Source organism: Ursus americanus, chromosome 21, assembly GCF_024610735.1.
Source record: "Ursus americanus isolate L20-20 chromosome 21, mUrsAme1.1.p, whole genome shotgun sequence".
In the NCBI taxonomy this organism is placed as follows: Eukaryota; Metazoa; Chordata; class Mammalia; order Carnivora; family Ursidae; genus Ursus; species Ursus americanus.
The window spans coordinates 41,655,208-41,680,159 of NC_142147.1; the positions used below are offsets into that span (position 1 = coordinate 41,655,208).

The following is a 24,952-nucleotide window of genomic DNA, read 5'->3' on the forward strand; positions in this document are numbered from 1 at the left end:
CGGCTATGTGCTCAGCGGGGAGTCTGCGTGAGTTTCTCTCTCTCTCCCTCTCCCCCTCCCTCCACACACTTGTAGGCTCTCTCGCTCTCTCTCTCTCAATAAATAAATAGATAAATAAATAAATCTTTTTAATAATGTATAAATGATGAGGAAACATCAGGTAAACCCGAATTGAAGAACATTGTACAAACTAACTAACCTGTACCCTGAAAAGGTTAAGATTGTGAACAGGTGGAATAAACAGAAAACAAATAGGTGGTAGATTCAAACTTAAATAATTTAGTAGTTTCATTAAATGTACATAAGAAAGTGTGTTTCTAAATCTGAGGATCTCGACTGATAAACTCAAACATCTCATAACAACTATTTTGTAATCTTCTCTCTTGCTTTAAAACCATGTTAAATTAGCACTTTAATCCATACTAAACATATCTATTTTATTTTATTTTTTTAAAAGATTTTATTTATTTATTCGACAGAGATAGAGACAGCCAGCGAGAGAGGGAACACAAGCAGGGGGAGTGGGAGAGAAAGAAGCAGGCTCATAGCAGAAGAGCCTGATGTGGGGCTCGATCCCAGATCGCCGGGATCACGCCCTGAGCCGAAGGCAGACGCTTAACCACTGTGCCACCCAGGCGCCCCAAAACATGTCTATTTTAACATAAAAACCCATTTTATGTTGTCTACCATATAATAGGTTACTTTTTTCTCCTGTCAACTTTCAAAGAAAACTGATGCTCCAGAAAGATGCTTCTTACCATCTTACGGATGAGGCTTACGGGTTAATTGGTGATACACCAATACAATCCTGCTCTCCCAAACAGATGACCCATATTCACGTATTCACCCTGTTACACCTGCGGTCACAACGCAGCATCTCCGGACTCGCCTCTGCCCAGCCGCCTTCTTCACCTGAGGGCGTCCCTTGGCCGCATCCCCACTTCCCCCTGCAAGACCGTGATTCATTCCCTATCGCCACCTCCCATCGGTCCAGAAAGAGATGAACAGGTCCCACCTTCACTCTCACCCTCAGCGCTGAGCGGACCGAAGATTGCACTCACGACAAAGATGAAATGTCATCCCTTTGCATGCAGAGGGCGAACAAGAACCTCCAGAAATCTCCCTGGCGCCGCCGGTCGGATTCCCGTGGCCAGGACCAGGTGTCCGCTCGCGTTCTGGCCTGAGTGGCTGCTTTTCTTGCCTGGACTACATTTCCCACAGACGCTGCGGCTCGAGGCTGCGTCGGCCGCGAGCCCGGAGTCTCGTCCCGTCCCTACCGCGACGCTCGAGCTGCCGGGGCTGAGGCAGCTGTAGGCAAGGCGGTTCCATCCCGCCAAGCAGCTCCGCCTACCAGCCGCTCCGCGTCGGATCTCGCCGTTCTGTTTGTCCGGGAGAAGCGGTAGATGAGCACGAGCCCAGCTTCCGCGCTGAGAGGAACCCGGAGGTTTGCAGTCCGCTTTCGGACTACATTTTCCAGGGGACTCCTCAGGCGAACGCTATATTCCTCAGGATTTCTGCCGCTTTGCAGAATGGCGGGACCGTTGGCTTCCCCGAGTTAGCTGCTGCGGGGCCTTTGGAGTCCCGTGCGATTTAGCCAGTTTGGGCCAGACCGGAACTAGGAAACGACTAGGGTGAGGAGTTCAGGTAGGAGCATTTCGTGTCCAGAGCGGGCTGAAAAGAGAGAGGGAGAAAAGAAGAAGGAGGAGGAGGAGGGGGAGGAGGAGGGAGAAGAGGAGGAAGAAGGGGGGGGAGAGAGGTTAATTGTGATTGTTACCGCGTGTCGTCGTGTTGTGTGATTGTGACTGTATGTGGTGATGGAGTAGGGGGTGATGGAGTAGGGTCCATCTTGGTCCCAGCGGGTATGCGACTGTGACTGTATGACTGCACCGTCGTTCACAGGGATGTAGAGGGCCGGTGATTGTGCAGTTTGGGACTGTCCCGCGGTGAGGGGTGTGTGTGTGATTTTGGGAACGTGTGCGGCACCGTGTGTGTGTGTGTGTGTGTGTGTGTGTGTGTGTGTGTGTTTTGGTCTGTGACTGTGTGGTATTAGGTGTCTGTGGCTGTGCAGGTGTGACTAGTGTGACCCCTTTGCGGGTTGTGTATGAGATTGTGATGGGGTGGAGGGTTTTGTAATTGCAGGTGTGACTCACCACTCTATCCAGGAGACATCTGTGAGCTCAGGACAGATTCTAGGCCTTTCCTGTAACTACATTAGGCTGGACTGTATAGTCTTCCCCGACTTTACTTTGTACGTGTGTGGGGACAGTGAGGGACTGGAGGAAGCATGTGTTCCAACCCCGTCAACTGGAATTCCAGGATAAGCCAGTATCTCATCAATTTCTTCTTCTGTCTTTCTACAGTTTCTATTGCTAAGAGGAAGAATAAAGAATGATTATTGAACATCCACAGGCCAAGATCAAGGTGCTTTGGGGTTTTTTCTTTCTTCCCTGAAATAGTTCTTGTTTTTCAGAGCATAATTTTTTCCCTCTTCTGAGAGTTCCTGACTACCAAAAACCCATTCAACAAACCTTGTCCATAGTACTTCCCATTTGGATATGGGGCCTGGAGTTAGATCCAAAGACTCAATTTTTTAATCTATCCCTTCCCTCTTAGTATGAATTTGGCAGTTTTTCTGTGTGCCAAATCTCTGCTAAGATCTCTGCTGGTCTAGTGAGGGAAATACAAGAGCCTTTATCATAACCGAATTGTTGGAAATAAGATTACCTTGTAGTAACATCACACACCACAGTCCTGGTATTGAAAGCTGTGCAATTTATGGAATGGTGCTGGTTAGTCTCAGTCCACGTAAGTGATAAGATCTTTCACTTTGGCAGTATTTTTGAAGTGTAAATGAGATTGGGGGCTTGATCAAAGAGTTCTATACAATAGAACCGGGTTTACCAGGTAATCTGTGAGTAAACACTTGGATGAGTTTCCAGTTTGTTTTGAATTAAATGCTCAGATGGTCCTCATTGGGGTACTCAACCTGGAATCCATGTCCCGCATTGACTTCTAAAGGGAAAGAGACTAATGATACTAAGGATTACAAAAAAGATGGATAGATCTAAAAACAACACCTTGGGACAGTCTTTGAGATAATAGCCAAAACGAGTTTCATAAATAAGGAAATTTTAAGTAATTACCGCTATAAGAGCATTTTATGCAGTTAATTGAAACTGTGCTTGAGACAGAGCATACGCATTTTCAACATTGTGACTAACACGTATGCCCAGGTGAGAGGGCAGTTCAGAAGTTGGAAGCCTTTGCATGCAAAAGTTCAGCTGATCCACATCTAGGCCACAGTCTTCTCTCATTTATCTGTGCAGTAGCCTATTAACTGGTCTTTGCTTCCTCCATTGCCTGCCTAAAATTACTTCTTAACACAGCAGCCGGGGTGATTCTTCCAAAATGTAGGTCAGATTATGTCACATCTTGACTTAAAGCTTTCTGTGGTTTCCCATCTCAGAATAAAAACCAAAGTCTCTACAGTTGTTTGTGTAGTCCTATGTGATCTGGCTCTCTGTTAACCTGACTCTCTGTTAACCTGACTTTATCTTTTGTAATTTTTTTGGTAACTTAATTCTGACCCTTCTGCATATGAGTTTGCTGATTCCCCTGCCTGGAGTTTTCTTACTCCTGATATTGGTATCACTTACTCCTTCACTTTCTTCAAGACTTAACTCACACATCACCAAATTGGAAAAGTCTTCCTTGACCACCCTGTATAGAATAGCATCTCAACAATGCACTTCCTATCACCCTTGTCCTATTTAATTTTTCTCCATAGCTCTTACTATCATTTTTTTAACTGAGACATAATTGACATATAACATTCAGGTGTACAACAGAATTCAATATACATATATTTTGTGAAATTATCTCCTAAGTCTAGTTAACATCCATCATCACACAGTGTTTTTTTTTTTTTTTTTAAGATTTTATTTATTTGCCAGAAAGCGAGAGAGAGAGAGAGAGCACAAGCAGGGGAGTGGCAGACAGAGGGAGAAGCAGGCTCCTGCTGAGCAGGGAGCCTGATGCGGGGCTCGATCTCAGGACCCTGGGATCACAACTTGAGCCGAAGGCAGACACTTAACTGACGGAGCCACCCAGGTGTCCCCATTACCACACAGTTAAATTTTTTTCTTGTGATGAGAACATTTAAGATCTACTCTCTTAGCAACTTTCAAATACTGTATACAATAAAATTATTAACTATAATCAACATGCTATACATTACATCCCTAGGAGTTATTCATTTTATAACTGGAAGTTTGTACCTTTTGACCACTCTCACCTATTTTCCTTCGTTTCTTTAAAAAAAAAATTAATTCCAGTATAATTAACATTCAGTGTTAGTTTCAGGTGTACAATATAGTGATTCATATTCTCTACATTATTCAGTTCTTATCAAGGTAAGTGTGTTCTTAATCCCTTTCAGCTATTTCACCCAACCCTTCACCCACCTCCCCTCTGTTAATCATTTGTTTGTTCTCTGTAGTTAAGAATCTGTTTTTTGGTTTGTCCCTTTTGTTCGTTTGTTTTGTTTTTTAAAGTTCACATATGAGTGAAATCATATGGTATTTGTCTTTCTCTGACTGACTTACTTCACTAAGCTTTATACCCTCTAGATCTAACCATGTTGTTGCAAATGGCAAGATTTCCTTCTTTTTTATGGCTGAGTAATATTCCAGTGTGTGTGTGTGTGTGTGTGTGTGTGTGTGTGTGTGTGTGTGTGTATGTGTGTGTGTGTGTGTACACCACATCTTTATCTATCAATGGACATTTCCATAATTTGGCTATTGTAAATAATGCTGCAGTAAACACAGAGGTACATATATCTTTTTAAATTAGTATTCTTTGGGTAAATACCCAGTAGTGGAATTACTGAGTCATATGGTAATTCTATTTAAAATTTTTAAAAAAGATTTATTTATGAGAGAGAGAACAGGAGCAGGGGGATAAGCAGAGAGAGAATCTCCGGCAGACTCCCCACTGAGGGTGGTCGACACAGGGCTCAACCTCATGACCCCAAGACCATGATCTGAGTCAAAATCAAGAGTTGGACGCCCACCTGATGAACCACGCAGGAGCCTATTTCTAATTTTTTGAGAAACCTTCATACTGTTTTCCACAGTGACTGTACCAGTGTGCATTCCAGCCAACAGTGCATAAGAGTTCCTTTGTCTCCACATCCTCACCAACACTTGCTGTTTCTTGTTTTTCATTTTAGCCATTGTGACAGGTGTGAGGTGATATCTCATTGTAGTTTTGATTTGCATTTCTCTGATGATCAGTGATGTTGAGCATCTTTTCATGTTTCTATTGGCCATCTGTATGTATGTCTTCTTTGGAGAAATGTCTGTTCATGTCTTCTGCCCTTTTTAAAATTGGATTATTTGTTTTTTGGGTGTGAGTTGTATCAGTTCTTTATATATGTTGAATACTAACCCTTTATCAGATATGTCATTTTGCAAATACCTTCTCCTATTTGGTGGGTTGTCTTTTAGTTTTGTTGTTTCCTTTGCTGTGTAGAAGTTTTTACTTTGGTATGATAAAGTATTATTTTTAAAGATTTTATTTTTAGGCAATTTCCACACCCAGTGTGGAGCTCAAACTCACAACCTGAGATCAGGAGCCACATGCTCCACTGACTGAGCCAGCCAGGTGCTTCAGTCACAATACATTATTCTTGCTTCTGTTTTCCTTGCATTGGGAGACCTATCTAGAAAAATGTTGCTATGGCCAATGTCAGAGAAATTACTGCCTGTGTTCTCTTTTAGGATTTTTGTGGTTTCAGGCCTCATTGTTAGGTCTTTAATCCATTTTGAATTTATTTTTGTGTATGGTGTAAGAAAGTGGTCCAGTTTCATTCTGTTGCATGTAGCTGTGCAGTTTTCCCAATACCATTTATTGAAGAGACTGTCTTTTTCCCATTATATATTCTTGCCTCCTTTGTCAAAGATTAATTGGCCATATAACCATGGGCTTATTTCTGGGCTCTCTGTTCTGTTCTGTTGATGTATCTATGTTTCTGTTTTTATGCCAGTACCATACTGTTGTGATTACTATAGCTTTGTAGGATATCTTGAAATCCGAGATGTAATTCCTGTGATTTTGTTCTTTTTCAAGATTGCTTTTGCTATTTGGGTTCTTTTGTGGTTCCATACACATGGATTTTAGGAGTATTTGTTCTAGTTCTATGAAGAATGCTCTTGGTATTTTGATTGCAATTGCATTAAATCTGTAGATTGCTTTGGGTAGTATAGACATTTTAACAGTATTTGTTCCTCCAGTCCATGAGCATGGAATATCTTTCCATTTCTTTGTGTCGTCTTTATTTGCTTTCATCAGAGTTTTATAGTTTTCAGAGTATACATGGGACCATTTTTAAAATTTCTCATTCTGCAGTTTCATTATTAGTGTATGGAAGTACAATAGATTTCTATATTTTGATTTTGTGTCCTGTCACTTTACTGAATTCATTTATCAGTTCTAGTAGTTTTTTGATGGAGTCTTCCAGGTTTTCTATATATTAGTATCACATCATCTGCAAATAGTGAAAGGTTTACTTCTTACCAATTTGGATGCCTTTTATTTCTTTTTTGTTGTCTGATTGCTGTGGCTAGGACTTCCAATGCTATGCTGAATAAAAATGTTGAGAGTGGACACCCTTATCTTGTTCCTGATCTTAGGGGAAATGATTTCAGGTTTTCACTGTTGAGTATGATGTTAGTTGTGGGTTACTCATATATGGCCCTTATTATGTTGAGTTATGTTTCCTCTAAACCTACTCAAATTTTCTGTTTCTTCCTCATTCAATTTTGGGAGGTTATGTGTTTCTAGGAATTTATCCATTTCTTTTAGGTTTTCCAATTTGTTGACATATAATTTTTCATAAGATTCTCTTATAATCTTTTATTTATGTGGTGTTAGTTGTTATTTCTCCTTTCATTTCTAATTTTATTTGAATTCTCTCTCTTTTTAAAAAAAATCATGAGTCTTGCTAAAGGTTTATCAATTTTGTTGATATTTTCTGTGAACCAGCTCCTGGTTTCAACGGTCTGTTCTATTGCTTTTTTAGTTTCTATTTTGTTTATTTCTGCTCCTATCTTTATTATATTTCCTTCCTTCTACTGGCTTTGCGTTTTGTTTATTCTTTTTTTTCTAGCTCCTAAAGGTGGTACGATTGTTTATTTGAGATTTTTCTTGTTTCTTGAGAGGGGCTTCTATTGCTGTAAAAGTCCCTCTTTATTTATTTATTTTTAAAGATTTTATTTATTTATTTATTAGAGAGTGAGATAGAGAGCACGTGCATGCGCACAAGCAGGGAAAGGGGGAGAGGGAGAAGCAGGCTCCCCATTGAACAGGGAGCCCGAAATGGGGCTCAATCTTATGACCTTGGTATCATGACCTGAGCTGATGGCAGACGCTTAACAAGCTGAGCCACCTGGGTGCCCCTCTTTTTTTTAATTTTTATTTTTTAAAGATTTTATTTATTTATTTGAGAGAACACGAGAGAGAGAGATCACGAGTTGGGGGGAGGGGCAGAGGGAACAGCAGACTCCCCACTGAGCAGGGAGCCGGACCCGACTTGGGGCTTGATCATAGGACCCTGAGACCATGACCTGAGGCAAAGGCAGATGCTTAACTGACTGAGCCACCCAGGTGCCCCATATCTGCTTTTTAAAACTAATTTTGATGTCCACATTTTAATTTCTGATATTGGTAATTTTCTGTTCTCTTTTCTCTTGATCAATCTAGTAGAGGTTTATCAATTTTATTAATGTTTCCAAAGAATTTTTTTTAGAACCAGTTAATTTTTTTTCATTTAAATTTTAGTTAACAGTGCAATATTGGTTTCTGGAGTAGAATTAAGTGATTCATCACTTATATACAATATCCAGTGCTCATCACAACAAATGCCATCTTTAATACCCATCATCCATCTGTCCCATCCCTCCCTCCATCAACCCTCAGTTTGTTCTCTATTGTTAAGAGTCTCTTATGGTTTGTTTCCCTCTCTCCTTTTTTTTCCTTTCCCACCTTCCCATATGTTCATCTGTTTTCTTTCTTAAATTCCATATATGAGTGAGATCATATGGTATTTGTCTTTCTCTGACTGACTTATTTCAGTTAGCATAACATACTCTAGCTCCATTCATGTCATTGCAAATGGCAAGATTTCATTCTTTTTGAAAGTAATGGAGTGGAAAGTAATATTCCATTGTGTGTGTGTATCTTCCTTTTTTTTTTTTTTTAAAGATTTTATTTATTTATTTGACAGACAGCCAGCGAGAGAGGGAACACAAGCAGGGGAAATGGGAGAGGAAGAATCAGGCTCCCAGCAAAGCAGGGAGCCCAACGTGGGGCTCGATCCCAGAACCCTGGGATCACGCCCTGAGCCAAAGGCAGATGCTTAATGACTGAGCCACCCAGGGCCCCCCTTTTTTTAATTTTTAAAAAAGATTTAATTATTTGTCAGAGAGACAGCATACAAAAGCAGGGGAAGAGGTAGGCAGAGGGAGAAGTAGGTTCCCCACTGAGTCTGATGGGGAACTCGATCCCAAGACTCTGGGATCATGACATGAGCTGAAGGTAGCTGCTTAAGCGACAGAACCACCCAGGCATCCCACACTACATCTTCTTTGTCCATTCATCAGTCGATGGACATTTGGGCTGTCTCCATAGTTTGGCTATTGTTAATAATGCTGCTATGAACATCAGGTGCATGTACCCCTTTGAATCTGTATTTTTGTATTCTTGGGTAAATACCTAGTAGTGTAATTGCTGGTAGTTCTATTTTTAGTTTTTTGAGGAACCTCCATACTGTTCTCCAGAGTGGCTACACCAGTTGGCATTCCCACCAATAGTGCAAGAAGGTTCCCCTTTCTCTGCATCCTCACCAACACCTTGTTTCTTATATTGTTAACTTTAGCCATTCTGATAAGTGGGAGGTGGTATCTCATCATGGTTTTAATTTGCATTTCCCTGATGATGAGTGATGTTGAGCATCTTTTAAATGTGTCTATGAGCCATCTGGATGTCTTCTTTGGAAAAATGTCTCTTCGTATCTTTTGCCCTTTTCTTTTTTTTTTTTTTCCAAAGATTTTATTTATTTGACAGAGATAGACACAGCCAGTGAGAGAGGGCACACAAGCAGGGGGAGTGAGAGAAGAAGAAGCAGGCTCATAGCAGAAGAGCCTGATGTGGGGCTCGATCCCAGATCGCCGGGATCACGCCCTGAGCCGAAGGCAAACGCTTAACCGCTGTGCCACCCAGGCGCCCCACTTTTGCCGTTTTCTTAACTGGATTATTTGTTTTTGGGGTGTTGAGTTTGAAAAGTTCTTTATAGATTTTTGGATACTAACCCTTTATCAGATATGTCGTTTGCAAATATCCTCTCCCATTCTGTAGGCTGCCTTTTAGTTTCGTTGATTGTTTCCCTCACTGTGCAGAAGCTTTTTAACTTGATGGAGTCCCAGTAGCTCATATTTGCTTTTGTCTCCCTTGCCTCCAGTGACATATCTAGTAAGAAGTTGCTATGGCTGATGTCAAAGACATGTTCTCCTTTAGGATTTTGATGGTTTCCTGTTTCACATTTAGGTCTTTAACCCATTTTGAATTTATTTTTGTGTATGATGTAAGAAAGTGTTCAGTTTCATTCTTCTGCATGTTGCTCCCAACACCATTTGTTGAAGATATTCTTTCCTGCTTTGTTGAAGATTAGTTGACCATAGAGTTGTGGGTTCATTTCTGGGTTCTCTATTCTGTTCTATTGATCTAGGTGTCTTTTTTTGTGTCAGTACCATACTGTCTTGATGACTGCAGTTTTGTAATATAGCTTGAAATCTGGAATCGTGATGCCCCCAGTTTTGTTTTTCTTTTTCAGGATTGGTTTGACTAGTTGGGGTCTTTTGTGGTTCCATACAAATTTTAGGATTGTTCTAGCTCTGTGAAAAATGCTGGTGGTATTTTGATAGGGATTACACATTAAATGTGTAGATTGCTTTGGGTAGCATAGACATTTTGACAATATTTGTTCTTCCAATCCATTGGTATGGAATGTTTTTCCATTTCTTTGTGTCATCTTCAATTTTTTTCATAAGTGTTCTATGGTTTTCAGAGTACAGATCTTTTAATTAGGTTTATTCCTAGGTATCTGATTTTTAGTGCAATTGCAAATGGGATTGATTCCTTGATTTCTTTTCTGCTGCTTTATAATGGTGTAACAGATTTCTGTACATTGTTTTTATATCCTGCAACTTTGCTGAATTCATGTATTAGTTCTAGCAATTTTTTGGTGGAGTCTTTCAGGTTTTCTACATAGAGTATCATGTCATCTACAAATAGTGAAACTTTGACTTCTTCCTTGCTAATTTGGATACCTTTTATTTCTTTTTGTTGTTTGATTGCTGAGGCTTTGACTTCTAGTACTATGTTAAATAACAATGGTGAGAGTGGACATCCTTGTCTTGTTCCTGACCATAGGGGAAAGGCTTTCATTTTTTTCCCCATTGAGGGTGATATTAACTGTGGGTCTTTTGTATATGGTCTTTATGATGTTGATGTGTGTTCCATCTATCCCTACTTTGTTGAGGGTTTTTATCAAGAATGGATACTATATTTTGTCAAATGCTTTTTTTCCATCTGTTGACAGGATTGAATGGTTCTTATCCTTTTATTAATGTGGTATGTCATGTTGATTGATTTGCAAATATTGAACCATCCCTGCAGCCCAGGAATAAATCCCACTTGATTGTGGTGAATAATTGTTTTAATGTACTATTGGATTCAACTTCCTAATATTTTATTGAGAATTTTTGCATCCATGTTCACTAGGATACTGGCCTGTAATTCTCCTTTTTAGTGGGGTCTTTGTCTGGTTTTGGGATGAAGGTAATGGTGGCTTCGTAGAGTGAATTTGGAAGTTTTCCTTCTATTTCTATTTTTTGGAACAGTTTGAGAAGAATAGATATTAACTCTTTAAAAAATGTTTGGTAGAATTCTCCTGGGAAGCCACTGGGTCCTGGACTTTTGTTTGTTGGGAGATTTTTTTTTTTAAAGATTTTATTTATTTATTTGACACAGATAAAGACAGCCAGCGAGAGAGGGAACACAAGCAGGGGGAGTGGGAGAGGAAGAAGCAGGCTCATAGTGGAGGAGCCCGATGTGGGGCTCGATCCCACAACGCCGGGATCACGCCCTGAGCCGAAGGCAGATGCCCAACCGCTGTGCCACCCAGGCGCCCCTGTTGGGAGATTTTTGATTACTGATTCAATTTCTTTGCTGGTAATGGGTCTATTCAAATTTTCTATTTCTTCCTGTAGAACGAATTAATTTTTAATTGATTTTTCTCTGTATCTCTACTGTTCTCTTCCACTGAGTTCCACTCTATAATTTCTCTGTTTTGGGTTTAATATGCACTTTTTTTTAAAAAAAAGATTTTATTTATTTATTCCACAGAGATAGAGACAGTCAGCGAGAGAGGGAACACAAGCAGGGGGAGTGGGAGAGGAAGAAGCAGGCTCATAGTGGAAGAGCCTGATGTGGGGCTCAATCCCAGAACGCCGGGATCACGCCCTGAGCCGAAGGCAGACGCTTAACCATTGTGCCACCCAGGCACCCCTAATATGCACTTTTTAAATAGTTTCTTTCTTAGATCATTGATTTTGATAACTTTTTAAATTTTGTAATACAGGAATTTGAAGCTAGAAATCTCCCTCCCCTCTATGTAGTTTTTTTCAGCTGCCTCTTACAAATTTTAGCATGCCATATTTTCTTTATTGGGTCAAAAGTTTTAATTTTTCCTCATGATTTCTTCTTTAACCTATGGATTCTTCAGAAATATGATGCTTGAATATCAGTCATTTTGTAGATTTTTCAAATATCTTTATTACTGATTTCAGGCTTAATTCTTTTGTGCTCAGAGAATATATTCCAAGCCTTTAAATTTATAAGGACTTGTTTTATGGCCCAAAATGTGGTGTTTAATGATGAAATGTTCTACATGCTGCTGAAAAGAGTATGTGTTCTGTTGTTGTTGAATACAGTATTCTTTAAATCTCAAGGTGGTTGACAGAGTTGGTCAACTCTTCTTTATTTTTATTGATTTTATGTCTGCTTGTCCTATCAATAAGAGAAATATGTTGAAATCTCCAACTGTGATTATAGATTTCTCAATTTTTTCCCGGTTCTGTCTGTTTTTGCTTTTTGTATTTTAGAACTCTGTTATTAGGTACAACCATATTAGGATTTTTTGTCCCCTTTTTCATTACAAAATTCTTTTTTCCTGGTAATATTCCTTGTTCTGAAGTCTACTTTGTCTCATTTTAAAATTGCCACTTCTGCCTTTTATGATTAGTTTGCATGTTATATGTTTTCCTATATTTATTATTTTTAAAAGATTTTATTTACTTATTTGGCAGAGAGAGAGAGAGCACAAACAGGCAGAGCAGCAGGCAGAGGGAGAGGCGGGCTCTCCATCGAGCAGAGAGGTGGATGTGGGGTTTGATCCCAGGACCCTGGGATTATGACCTGAGCTGAAGGCTGATGCTTAACCAACTGAGTGCCCAGGCGCCCCTCTTTTCCTATGTTTTAAACTATCTATATGTTTATATTTAAAGTGGGTATCTTTTAGACAGTTTATAGTTTGGTCTTATACTTTTATCCAATCTGACAATCTTTGCCTTTTAATTGGACAGTGTTAAGACCAGGAATTAGCTTGGGGCGCCTGGGTGGCGCAGTTGTTGAGCGTCTGCCTTCAGCTCAGGGTGTGATCCTGGGGTCCTGGGATCGAGCCCCACATCAGGCTCCTCTGCTGGGAGCCTGCTTCTTCCTCTCCCACTCCCCCTGCTTGTGTTTCCTCTCTCACTGGCTGTCTCTGTCAAATAAATAAATAAATAAAATCTTAAAAAAAAAAAAAAAAAGACCAGGAATTAGCAAACTGTTCCTGGACTAAATCCAGCCTGCCACCTGTTTTTATAAAGCTTTGTTGGAATACAGTCATCACATTTGTTTACATGTTTGTAGCTGCTTTCTTGCTGCAACTGAATAGTTGAATAGTTATGGCAGAAACCATATGGCCCCCAAAACCTAAAACAGTTACTACCTGGCTTGTTACAGATAAAATTTGCCAATCCCTGGTTTAAATCATTATCATTTAAAGTAATTACCACTGTGGTTGGACTCAATTCTACCATCTTGCCATTTGTTTTCTTTGTTTCATCTGTTTTTTGTTCTTTTTTTAATTTCCAATTGAGACTTTTTTTTTTATTCCATTTTATCTCCACCATAGCTTATTAGTTATACCTCTTTTTTTTTTTTTTTTTGTATTTTCTTTAGGGCTTGCTATCATGGCCATAATATCCATCTTTAACATACCACAGTTTTACTTCAAATAATATACTATTCCACATACAGTTTAAGAACCTAACGGCAGTACGTTTTTATTTCCCCTCTCCCATTCTGTGTGCTAGTTTTGTCATATATTTTACATGTATGTGTTTCCTTTAAGCCGTGAAATTTTACCCTCATGTTTGTTATTTCCCATGTTTTCCACGTCATGGTGTAGATCCAGATTTCTACCTGTTAGTATTTTCATTCTGCTCAAAGAATTTCCTTTAATATTTCTTGCAATGCAGGTATGCCAACAGTGAATTCTCAGCTTTTGTTTGTCTAAAAAACTCTATTTCATCTACACTTTTGAAGGATATTTTCTACTGTGTATAATATTCTAGGTTGACAAATTTTGTCTTCTAACTTGTGTAGTTTCTAATGAAAAGTCAACTATAGTTCTTTGCTCCTTTGTTTGCAAAATATCTAGATGTCTTTTTTCCTCTGACTCCTTTAAAAATTATTTTCTTTATCACTGTGTTTCAGCAACATAGTATGATGTGCCTCTGTGTGTGTGTTCATTTATGTTTCTTCTTTTTGGGGTTTGTTCAGATTCTTGTATCTATGGGGTTTTTATATTTTTCAGTCAAAATATTTTAAAGCTGGACATATTTCTTGAAAGGTTGTTTCTGTTCACCTTCTTTTTGCTCCTTCTTACAATCCAGTTACACATATGTTGGACTTCTTGGTATTATCCCACAGGTAATTATTGCTGTTTTTGTTTTGTTTTTTCGCTTTTTTTCTTTTTTCCTCTGAGCTTTGTTCTAGATAGTTTCTGTTGCTCTGTTGTTCAAGTTCACTGGACTTTTTTTGCTACAATGTCTAATCGGCTGTAAATTCTATACAGAATGTATGGAAATACTGAGATGTTTTGTTTTCATCTGTTCTATTTTGGTTAAAAAAATCATGTTCATGTTTTCCTGTACATGGATCTTATTTATAGTAACTGTTTCTGACATCTTTGTCTGATGTTTCTATTATCTCTGTTTCTTGCATCTATTTTTATGAATGGATATTTTTCTGGTTTATGGCTCATGTGTATCTCCTTCTCCAGATGTGTAATTCTTGATTAAAAGTTGGATATTCATTTTCTGTTGGCACTCAGAGATTTCTTTATTCTGCTTAGAGTCCCCTTCTGTTTTGCGAAGTACGGGGTTCTAAATGCAAAATTATTTTCCTTCTAATTTAAAGATTTAGACAGTTTTCCTCACATATTTTTAACTGATAAAAGTCTGATTAATCTGATACTTACTCTCTTGTGAGCACACAGCTTTTTCTCTTTTTGAAACACTCAAAATTTTTATGTTCATCTTTCAGGTTCTGAATTCTTTTTTTTTTTTTTTATTTAAGAGAGAGCGAGCAAGAGCACAAGCCTGGGAATAGAGGGAGAGGGGGAGGCAGGCTCCCTGCTGAGGCACCCCATGGTTCTGAATTCTTTCTAAGAGCTTTCTTGTTTGGGGCACCTGGGTGGCTCAGTCATTAAGCCTCTGCCTTCAGCTCAGGTCGTGATCCCAGCGTTCTGGGATTGAGCCCTGCATTGGGCTCCCTGCTCAGTGGGGAGCCTGTTTCTCCCTCTCCCACTCCCCCTGCTTGTGTTCCCTCTCTCGCTGTGTCTCTGTCAAATAAATAAAATCTTAAAAAAAAAAAGAACTTTCTTGTTTTACTTATTTTTTGCATTTTTATTTAATACATGATTGAATTGGGGCCCTGGGTGGCTCAGTTGGTTAAGCGTCTGCCTTCAGCTCAGGTCATGATCTCAGGGTCCTGGGATTGAGCCCCGTATAGGGCTCCCTGCTCAGCGGGGAGTCTGCTTATCCCTCTCCCTCTGCCCCTCCCCCAGCTTGTGCTCTCTGTGTCTTCCACTCAAATAAATAAAATCTTTTTTTTTTTTTTTAAAGATTTTATTTATTTGACAGAGAGAGACAACCAGCGAGAGAGGGAACACAAGCAGGGGGAGTGGGAGAGGAAGAAGCAGGCTCATAGTGGAGGAGCCTGATGTGGGGCTCGATCCCAGAACGCCGGGATCACGCCCTGAGCCGAAGGCAGACGCTTAACCGCTGTGCCACCCAGGCGCCCCTCAAATAAATAAAATCTTAATAAATAAATAAATAAATAAAAGAGAGGCACGTAGCTGGCTCAGATGGTTAAGAGTCTGCCTTCGGCTCAGGTCATGATCTCCAGGTCCTGGGATCGAGCCTCATGTCAGGCTCCCAGCTCAGTGGGGAGTCTGCTTCTTCCTCTGCCTCTCCCCCTGCTTGTGCTCTGTCTCTGTCTCAAATGAATAAATAAAAATTCTTTAGAAAATAATTGTGAAAAATAGAACAAAAAGGCTTAGTAAGATTATTTTTAAAATACATTTGATTGAATTTAATAAACCATTGATTGTAATTCCACCATTATTTTATTTACTTATATTAAAAATCACTAAATCACGGGACACTTGAGTGGCTTAGTTAAGCATCTGCCTTTGGCTCAGGTCATGATCCCAGGGTCCTGGAATTGAGTCCTGCACTGGGCTCCTTGCTCAGTGGGGAGCCTGCTTCTCCCTCTGCCTGCCGCTCCCCTTGCTGGTGTGCTTTCTCTGACAAATAAATAAATAAAATCTTAAAAAAAAATCACTAAGTCACTAATTAAACTAGGCTATGTCATTATTTGTGAAACTTTATTTCAGAGATGTTAAAATGCAAAAAAAAATGTGCAACTCAAAACTAGAGATAAGTGGTATTTTCCTTCTGACCACATGATAGGTCTGATTTAATCTGAGCATTTCTGTCCATCATTAATTTTGGAAACTTCCTTCTTTTTGTGAAGAACATGGTCTTCTCCCTATTTTTCCTATTAACATTAAAATTATTAGATGAATGTTGTCATTCAGGAGATGTCCATTAGTGAACTTTGGGAGTTCTGCTACTGCCCATAACAAGCACATGTGTGAATGTGTATAGGTGTGTAAATTTCTCTGAGTAAGGCGACATAGTGAATATAGCCTTGAAATAGATTTGTGACCTACCATTCCAAAAAATTAAAAACTGCTGAATGTCAAATTTTTTAAAAAAAGATTTTATTTATTTATTTGACAGAGAGAGAAAGAGCACGAGCAGAGGGAGCAGCAGGCAGAGGGAGAGGGAGAAGCAGGCTCCCCGCTGAGCAAGGAGCCTGATGTGGGACTCAGTCCTAGGACCCTGGAATCATGACCTGAGCTGAATGTAGCCTCTTAACCAACTGAACCACCCAGGCATCCCTCAAAAAAAAAAAAATTTTTTTTTTAAGATTTTACTATTTAGTTGAGAGAGCGAGCGAGTGAGAGAGAGCATGTGCAGGAGAGAGCACAGAGAGCACAGAGGCAGAGGGAGAAGCCGACTCACTGCTGAGCAGAGGGCCTGATGTAGGGCTCGATCCCAGGGCCCTGGAATCACGACCTGAATCGAAGGCAGACGCTTAGCCACCTGAGCCACCAGGCGCCCCCTGAATGTCAAATTTTATTCTACATTGTTCTATGTCTATATTCCTTTCTGCTGCATTCTGGTGCTGTTTCTCTCTTTATTTTTTTGTGGCCTGATTTACTAGTCTACTGTGTACTTATTGCAATTCAGGCCAGCTACTGAACTTTTGTTTCAGTGAGTGCAAATTGAAATTCTATATAATCTAAGTGATTCCATTTTCTAGATTTGTTAATTCCTTGTATCTATTGAGGATACTATTTAAACTTGTTCTAAAATTCTGGTCTTCTTATTCCTGTAACAATTTAAAAAAATCAGCTTGATTTCTTTGTAGTCTGATTGGAGAAATGAATTTGAAGCTGACCTGTTTTTGTGATATAGGGAACTATCATTGTTATAGGGCATCAGTTACCTTACCAGTTAGTCCTGTGGAGGTGGGTGCTCCCCATTCTTTCTAGGTCATTACCAGCAACTGGCTTGTGAATCACATCTAAGTTCCCACACCAGTGCTTTCTCCTAAAGGCAAACAGTTGTCACTCGGGTCTCCAGGACATGATGTACAGGTTCAGTCCATCTGCTGTTTTCGGCTTAGTACCCTTTCCCCACCCAAATAAACACCAGTGGTTTATTATGTCTTCTTTTCTACTTCCTTTTTTTAAAAGATTTTATTTATTTATTAGAGAGAGAGTGCGCATAAGCAGGGGGAGCAGCAGAGGGAGAGGGAGAAGCAGGCTCCCTGCTGAGCAGGGACACCCCCCCCCCCACCCCACCCTGATCCAGGGCTTGATCCCAGGACCCTGGAATCATGACCTGAGCTGCAGGCAGACGCTTAACTGACTGAGCCACCCAGGCGGCCCCTTTTCTACTTATTTTGACAAACCTTGAGCTTGGAACACCAGGGGTGAGTCACCTTTTGCTGTAGTACTCTTTCCTGTTTTGGCTTGTGGTTTTCTTAGTTTTCTGTTTTCGTATTTATGTTTGTTTGTGTTTTATTTTTTTAAGTTTATTTATTTATGTAAGCAATCTCTACATCCAACATGGGGCTCAAACTCATGACCCCATGATCAAGAGTTGTATGCTCTTCCAGCTGAGCTAGCCAGGCACCCTGTGTTTTAAATACCACATACTTAAAAATCTTTGTCCTACTGAATTGATGTTACACCTTAATATACAGTAGACTTCTGTAAAATGATATCTGCATCTGTTTCTGAACTTTCTATTCTGTTCTATTTGTACTGTGTGTATATTCAACAGTTCTACAATGTTTTCATTATTAAGTCTTCAGACTAAAACACAACACGACATCTGGTATGGTTATTCTTCCACTGTTCTTTTTTATACGCTTCCATGCAGTTCTTGCTTGTTTATTTTTCCATATCAACTTTAAATTTAATATATCTAGATCTAGAGGAAAAAACTGGCATTTTCATGGGGGCCCACATAATGAGTTTGTAATGAAATAAGAGAATATATATATGATGCTTTTGAGTGCTCCCATCCAAGAATAGGAGGAAACATTGTTTAAATGTATTTCTGTTATTTAGGAGAGTTTTACTGTGCCCTTCATAAATTTTGCTAATTTCACATTGTTTTTTGCTTTAAAAATAGAAGCTTGGGATGCCTGGGTCATGCAGTTGGTTGTGTCTGACTCTTGGGTTTTGGCTCAGGTTGTGATCTCAGGATCCTGGGATCAAGCCTGGCACCAGGCTCCGTGCGCAGTATGGGATCTGCTTGGGTTTCTTTTTCTTTCTCTCTCAAATAAATAAGTAAATCTTTAAAAAAATGCTTAATTCCAATATGAAACTATTGTTTTTGTATATGAAGGCTAGTGATTTCTGTATATTAATTTTATATCCCCCTACCAAACTGAATTCTCTGGTTGTAGATTCTTACTTGATTTTCTTGAGTTTTGCAGAGATACAATCATTATGTGTAAATTCTGTTAGCTTTTTACCCTCTTTCCCAAATTTTACGTATCTAACTTTCTTCTGTATCAGCTAATAGTAGGATTGGTGATAAGCACATCCTGCCCCCTGCCAGCTTTAACAGGAATGCCTCCAGTGTTTCCTCCTTAGTTCCTGCCTTTTTTTTTAACTTTTCATTTTAATTTGTTAGTTAATATACAGTGTTATATTAGTTCAGCTGTACAAAATAGTGATTCAAGACTTACATACAACATCCGGTGCTTACCACAAGTTCAGTCCTTAATCCCCATCACCTATTTAATCATCTCCTCACCCATATCCCCTCTGGTAACCCTCAGTTTGTTCTCTATAGTTAGGAGTCTGTTTCTTGATTTCTATCTTTCTTTAAACCCTTTGCTTGTTTGTTTTGTTTCTTAAATTACATGTATGAGTGAAATCATGGTATTTGTCTTTCTCTGACTGGCTTATTTCACTTAGCATTATACTTGCTAGATCCATCGATGTTATTGGCAAGATTTCATTTTATTTATGGCTGAACAATATTCCATTGTACATATATATCACATTTTTATCTGTTCATCAATCAATGGACACTTGGGCTGCTTCCATATTTTGGCTATTATAAATGATGCTGTAATAAAAGGTTCCTGGCTTTTAGACTGCAATATATCTATATAACAATTCCTGTTTTATGGAATTAAAAAAATCGGGTTTTGAATTTGTCACGTGCTTTTTGAACATTTGTGATTTTTTAGTTAATCATATTAACTATCCTTTCATTTAAAATAAATCCAACTGGGACACACCATTGAATAATGGTCCAAAGTGTTCGTGTCCTAATCCCCAGAACTTCACAGGCAAAGGCACTTTGCAGATGTGATTAAGTTAAGGATCTTGACGTGGGGAAATTATTCTAGGTTATCCAGGTGGGCCTAGTGTAATCATAGAAAGAGGAAGGCAGGAGAGTCAGAGGAGATGTAATGATGGAAACATGGTAGAGAGATTTGAAGATGCTATGCTGCTGGCATTGAAGATGGAGGAAGGGTCATGAGCCAAGAGAAGAAAATAGATTCTTCCCTACAACTTCCAGAAAGAACACAGCCCTGTCAACACCTTGATTTTATCATAGCAAGGTCTATTTTGGATATACCTACTAAATTACCTATTACAATACCTGAATTATTGTATCCTGAATAATTATTGAGCTACTTTGCTAGAAAGTACACTACTGGTTAGCTTTGACTATGAAAAAATAGATTGGAGCACCTGACAAAAAGTTTCACTGAACAAAAAAGAATAGTCATCTTTGGGTAGTTGTGTAATACTATGAGTGAATATGAAGTTAAACATCCTATAGCTTTATTGAAATGGGGGCAAAAAAGAGCAGCCACAGGAGGGAATGGTCAACTGTGGTGGAAATATCTTTATATTTAAGGGTAAAGACAATGGAAGACTGCAGTCACCTTTTCTATTTATACATTTAACTGAGCTTGTTTGGATCAACTTCATTTCCATCTGAAAGGAAATTGTTGCAGGAAAACATGTATTTAATCACTATAGGAAAAGGACAAGCAAGTTATAATGGAAGATGTGAGAGGTTATAGGCAATGAGCCATGCATAATACCTATTGCATAATTATGGTAAAGAGTATTTTGTTTTTTTTAAAGATTTTATTTATTTATTTGACAGAGAGAGACAGCCAGCGAGAGAGGGAACACAAGCAGGGGGAGGGGGAGAGGAAGAAGCAGGCTCCTAGCGGAGGAGCCTAATGTGGGGCTCGATCCCAGAACGCTGGGATCACGCACTGAGCCAAAGGCAGACACTTAATGACTGCGCCACCCAGGTGCCCCGGTAAAGAGTATTTTGATAAGCATCTTCCTCAATGATTTATCTTTGTATTATTTTATTATTTTTCTTTATTAAATCCAGTGATTCAGTTGTTCTATAGTTAAACAATTACTGTATCCTCAGCCCGTTTCTTTCTTTTTTTTTTTTTAAAGATTTTATTTTTAAATAATCCCTACACCTAATGTGGGGCTCAAACTTACAATCCCGAGATCAAGAGTTGCATGCTCCACCGACTGAACCAGCCAGCCATCTAGCCCTTGTTTCTTAATAGTGAATAAAGTGGAGTTTGGTTTAGCCATGGTAAGTTTGAGGTTACAGAAATAAAGGATAATAAACGGAGGGGGTGCCTGGGTGGCTCAGTCAGTTAAATGTCTGACTCCTGATTTTGGCTCAGGTCTTGATCTCAGGGTCTTGAGTTTGGGCCCTGCATTGAGCTCTACACCTACCATGGAGCCTACATTTAAAAAAAAATGGATTAACAAATTAGAAAAGTAATGAATATGTAATTGAAAACAGTGAAATAAGATCAAAGCACAAGATGTTAGAATACAGAATAATGGACATGGAATTAGGTAGGTTCTGACTGTACAGCCTCTATGAAGAAATGACTTTTAATCTTGAGAGAATAAGAGGGAGAGACTTTTAATCTTGAAATCTTGAAGAATGAGAGGGAGCCAGTCCTACAAAGAGCTGTATCAGAGGATCACGGGGATGAAACACCATATGGGAAATGATGTTTTCCCAGGGAGAAAACTGCCCATTAAATTTCCCCATCTTGTCATTATGAAAACTTCCAAACACAGATAAGTTGAAAAGGATAATGAACATGCATTTACCATCCAATCCCCACTCAGTTTAAAAGCTAACAGTTTGTCATATTTGTTTTATCTTCCTATAATTTTCTACATAACCATAACATAATCACACCTTCTAAAATATGTCAAGTGATGCATGTTCAAATTTTCCCAGTTGTCCCAAGATTGACTTTAATAGCTATATATTTTTCTTTTTATTTAGCATCAATTCTAGGTTCATAAATTACATTTAGTTGATATGTCTCTTTTAGTCTAGTTTTGTTCTCTACCTTTATTCCTCTTTCCGTGATGCTGGCTTTTTCTTCTTAGAGGCCATGCAGTTGTCTTGTAGGGTGTTCCGTATTTTGGGTTGTTGTGCTTGTTTCCTAATGTTGTCATTTAACTTATTCTGCCATCTACATTGGAAATTAAGTGTAGAGAGAAGATTGAGTTTGGGTTAAACAATTTTGCAAGAATATTTCACAAATAATGTTAAATATTTTGTGTTGTCATATATTAAGGGGCACATGTTGATACCATGTGGCTAAATTTGATCATATGGTTAAGGTGATGACTGTCAAATTTCTCATTTTAAAGGTCCTTTTTAATCCTTACAATTAGAAAGTAATCTGTGAAGTGATTCTAACCCCCTCTTGGAAATTTATATTTTATTTGTTTGATTTAAAGGGAAGACCAGAGTTGAAATAGGACATCATTCAGATATGAGTGATAATGAGTTGCTATATATCAAAACCTGTAGGAGGTGATCAAAAAGTAATTTTTGGAAAGTCATCTTGTGGGAAATTAGTACTCTTTGATAAATGCGGGAGATGAAAATTTAGGGCCAGAATTTTGATTTGCTTAACAGTCACCATCTAACAACTGATTATTGCCCCACATGATTATACTTATAATCCTAGTTCTAATACAGTGTCTTTCACATAATGGAGAGTTGATAAGCTGTCAAAGCAATCCAAACCTAAGAAACTAGGAAAAGAACAGATTAACCTAAACCCAGCAGAAGGAAACCATTCATACAGTTAGAAGTATGGAGGAAGAATAAAACATTTATTTTCTGTGGAAAAAACACTGATCTAAACTAGACTTATAATTTGATCAATGTAAAGATGAGAAATACAATGGCTTTAATAAGGTGGCATACATATATTTATGGAGAGTTTTAAAATAGCATGGTAATACTATGTATATAAAATATTTTTTTTTTCAAATTGACTCAAAGTAGAAATTGGCCTGGTCTAAAAAATGTAGTGGGAAAATGAAAATTTGGTTCAAAATCTCTCTTTTAAAAAAATACTTAAGTAACCAGGTAAAAACTGCAGAGATAATCTGTAAAAGAATTTTACAGGCTAATTCTATAAGGCTAACAGTCTGAAACAATACTGGATGAGGACGGTTTCTAAAAAAAAAAAATCTAGATTTATGAATATGAATACAAATACCCTAAGGAAAACAGTAGCAATGAAACCGAGAATTGAGGAAATAATGATTTGAGAGCTAAAACTTTGCTTATCGGTCACCATTTTAAAATTTATGTAATTTTATGATTGCACTCTATTTACAGCTTCTTAAGCAAGATGTATCCAAACTCAAGAAGTTTAAAAAAAACCCCAAAAAACGGAAGGGCATCTAGGTGGCTTGGTCGGCTGAGTGTCTGGCTCTTGGTTTTTGGCCTGGGTCATGATCTTGGGGTTGTAGGAGTGAGCCCCACGAAGGCCTCTGTGCTGGGCGGGGAGTCTGCTTGGGACTCTCTCCCACTTCTTGTCCCTTTGCCTCTCCCCTTGCTCACACACTCTCCCTCTAAAATAAATAAATCTTAAAAAAAAAAGAAAGGAAAAAAGAGAATGAGCCAATACCAGTTAAGATAGAATTAGTATATTCCTCCCTGTGTCTCCCGCTGAATGCAATTAAAATCCTAGAGAGAATGTATGGGCAGCTATTAGAGAAACGTGAAAGTAAATTTTAGTAGACTGGAGAAGGAAACCAGAATTTGGAAGTTTGACTAATCTGGTGGTTAAGTGTTCTGGCCTAGAGCAGAACTGTGCACCAAGCTCAAATAGAAACCAAGAGAGGCTGTCTCTGGTTAAATGAGGGGGAGAGGAGGATTTTGTGGGGTAATGTGTAAGAAATTTATGTTGTTTTTGTTTTCTTTCTGGTCTCAGCCCAGGCAAACACTAGTCCTGAAAGCTGCAATCCTTTAGTGGGCAGGTGGTGATTGCAGCAGCTACCAGCAAGTACTTAAACCCTGAGGAAGGGGAATCCTACCTTATTAGTGAAAGTCTGTTTTGAATAGAATAGAGGAAATCCCATTACTTTTCTCCTCTTTATTCTCTTACTGTTTGGCACTGGAGGAAGACCTAGCTGTGGGAAGGGCACAGCAGAATAGGAAAACTAAAAGGGGTGCCTGGCTGGCTCAGTCTGTAGAGCATGTGACTCTTGATCTCTGGGTCCTGAGTTCAAGTCCCAGGTGGGCTGTGGAGCCTACTTAATAATAATAATAAATAAAAAGGAAAACCAAAGCTCTTTAGATCTAACTAGGTCAGGAAGAGGACCTCTGGGAACTAGAGAGTTCTGGGGAGAGAGAGGCGAGGAGGCAACTTAGTCAGGGGTCCCGTGAGGTGTATGGACTTGAGGAGCCCTCTCAAGCTGTACATGTGTAGATCTGACACTAGGCAGCATACCAAAGGCCTTGAGAACTGAATCAGAAGATAGATATCTCATCATCTGAATCTCAGAATGGATAGTGGGTGAAGCACACATTAAGCATAAAAACACTGCAAATCCTTTGAAAACTGAACTGACATTGGAGCCTCAAGGCACAGAAAGTGGTTTGGAACTTGCATGCTGAATGAATGTAAATAAACTGCCTGTTAAAACAAACCAAAATTATCAACTTCCATAGGATTTAAGCTAGGCCAAGAGAATCAAATTATTCAAAATGTCCAAGAAACAAAATGTATGCTACATACAAAGAATGAGGAAAATTTCAACTCACAGTGGGTGGGGGGTGGGGAAGACCCAGCACTGAGGTCACACATGTTAGAATTACCAAAGACTTTCAAACAGCTATGAGAACCATGTTCCAAGAAGTAAAGGTGACCACTCTTGAGAGAATGACTAAACAGAGAAATAGAAGGTATAAAAAAAGAACCAAAAGTAAATTTTAGAACTGAAAAATAATAAAAATTAAAACTTAATGGGCTCAATAACAAAATGGAGAAAACAAAGGAAAGTTAATAAGTGAATTTGAACATACATCAATAAAAATTATCCAAAATAAGAATTTTAAAAAAGATTTTATATATTTATTTTGAGAGAGAGAGAGGGAGAGAGGAAGGGAGTGCTGAGCAGGGAGCCCAACATGGGGCTTGATCCTAGGACTCCAGGATCATGACCTGAGCTGAAGGCAGATGCTTAACTGACTGAGCCACCCAGGCACCCCTCCAATATAAAAGATTAAAAAACTTTAACAGAAACCTCAGGACCTAAGGGACAATACCAAAAAGTTTAACACTTGTGTCGTTTGAATTGTAG

At 38.9% G+C, this 24,952-nt stretch overlaps 2 long non-coding RNA genes across 2 annotated transcripts in view; one reads left to right on the plus strand and one right to left on the minus strand.

Annotated features, from left to right (window-relative positions):
- Positions 1-1,508: 1,508 nt before the first annotated feature.
- LOC148108252 (uncharacterized) overlaps positions 1,509-24,952 on the plus strand; it is a 31,154-nt gene continuing 7,710 nt past the window's right edge. The window contains exons 1-2 of the long non-coding RNA XR_015728171.1: positions 1,509-1,644; positions 2,361-2,421. This is a non-coding gene — a long non-coding RNA (uncharacterized LOC148108252). The remainder of the gene's footprint in view (positions 1,645-2,360; positions 2,422-24,952) is intronic.
- LOC148108253 (uncharacterized) lies at positions 1,537-21,798 on the minus strand. The gene is made up of 3 exons (XR_015728173.1): positions 21,691-21,798; positions 2,151-2,369; positions 1,537-1,671 (listed from the first exon to the last, which is right to left on the minus strand). It is a non-coding gene; the product is annotated as an uncharacterized LOC148108253 (long non-coding RNA).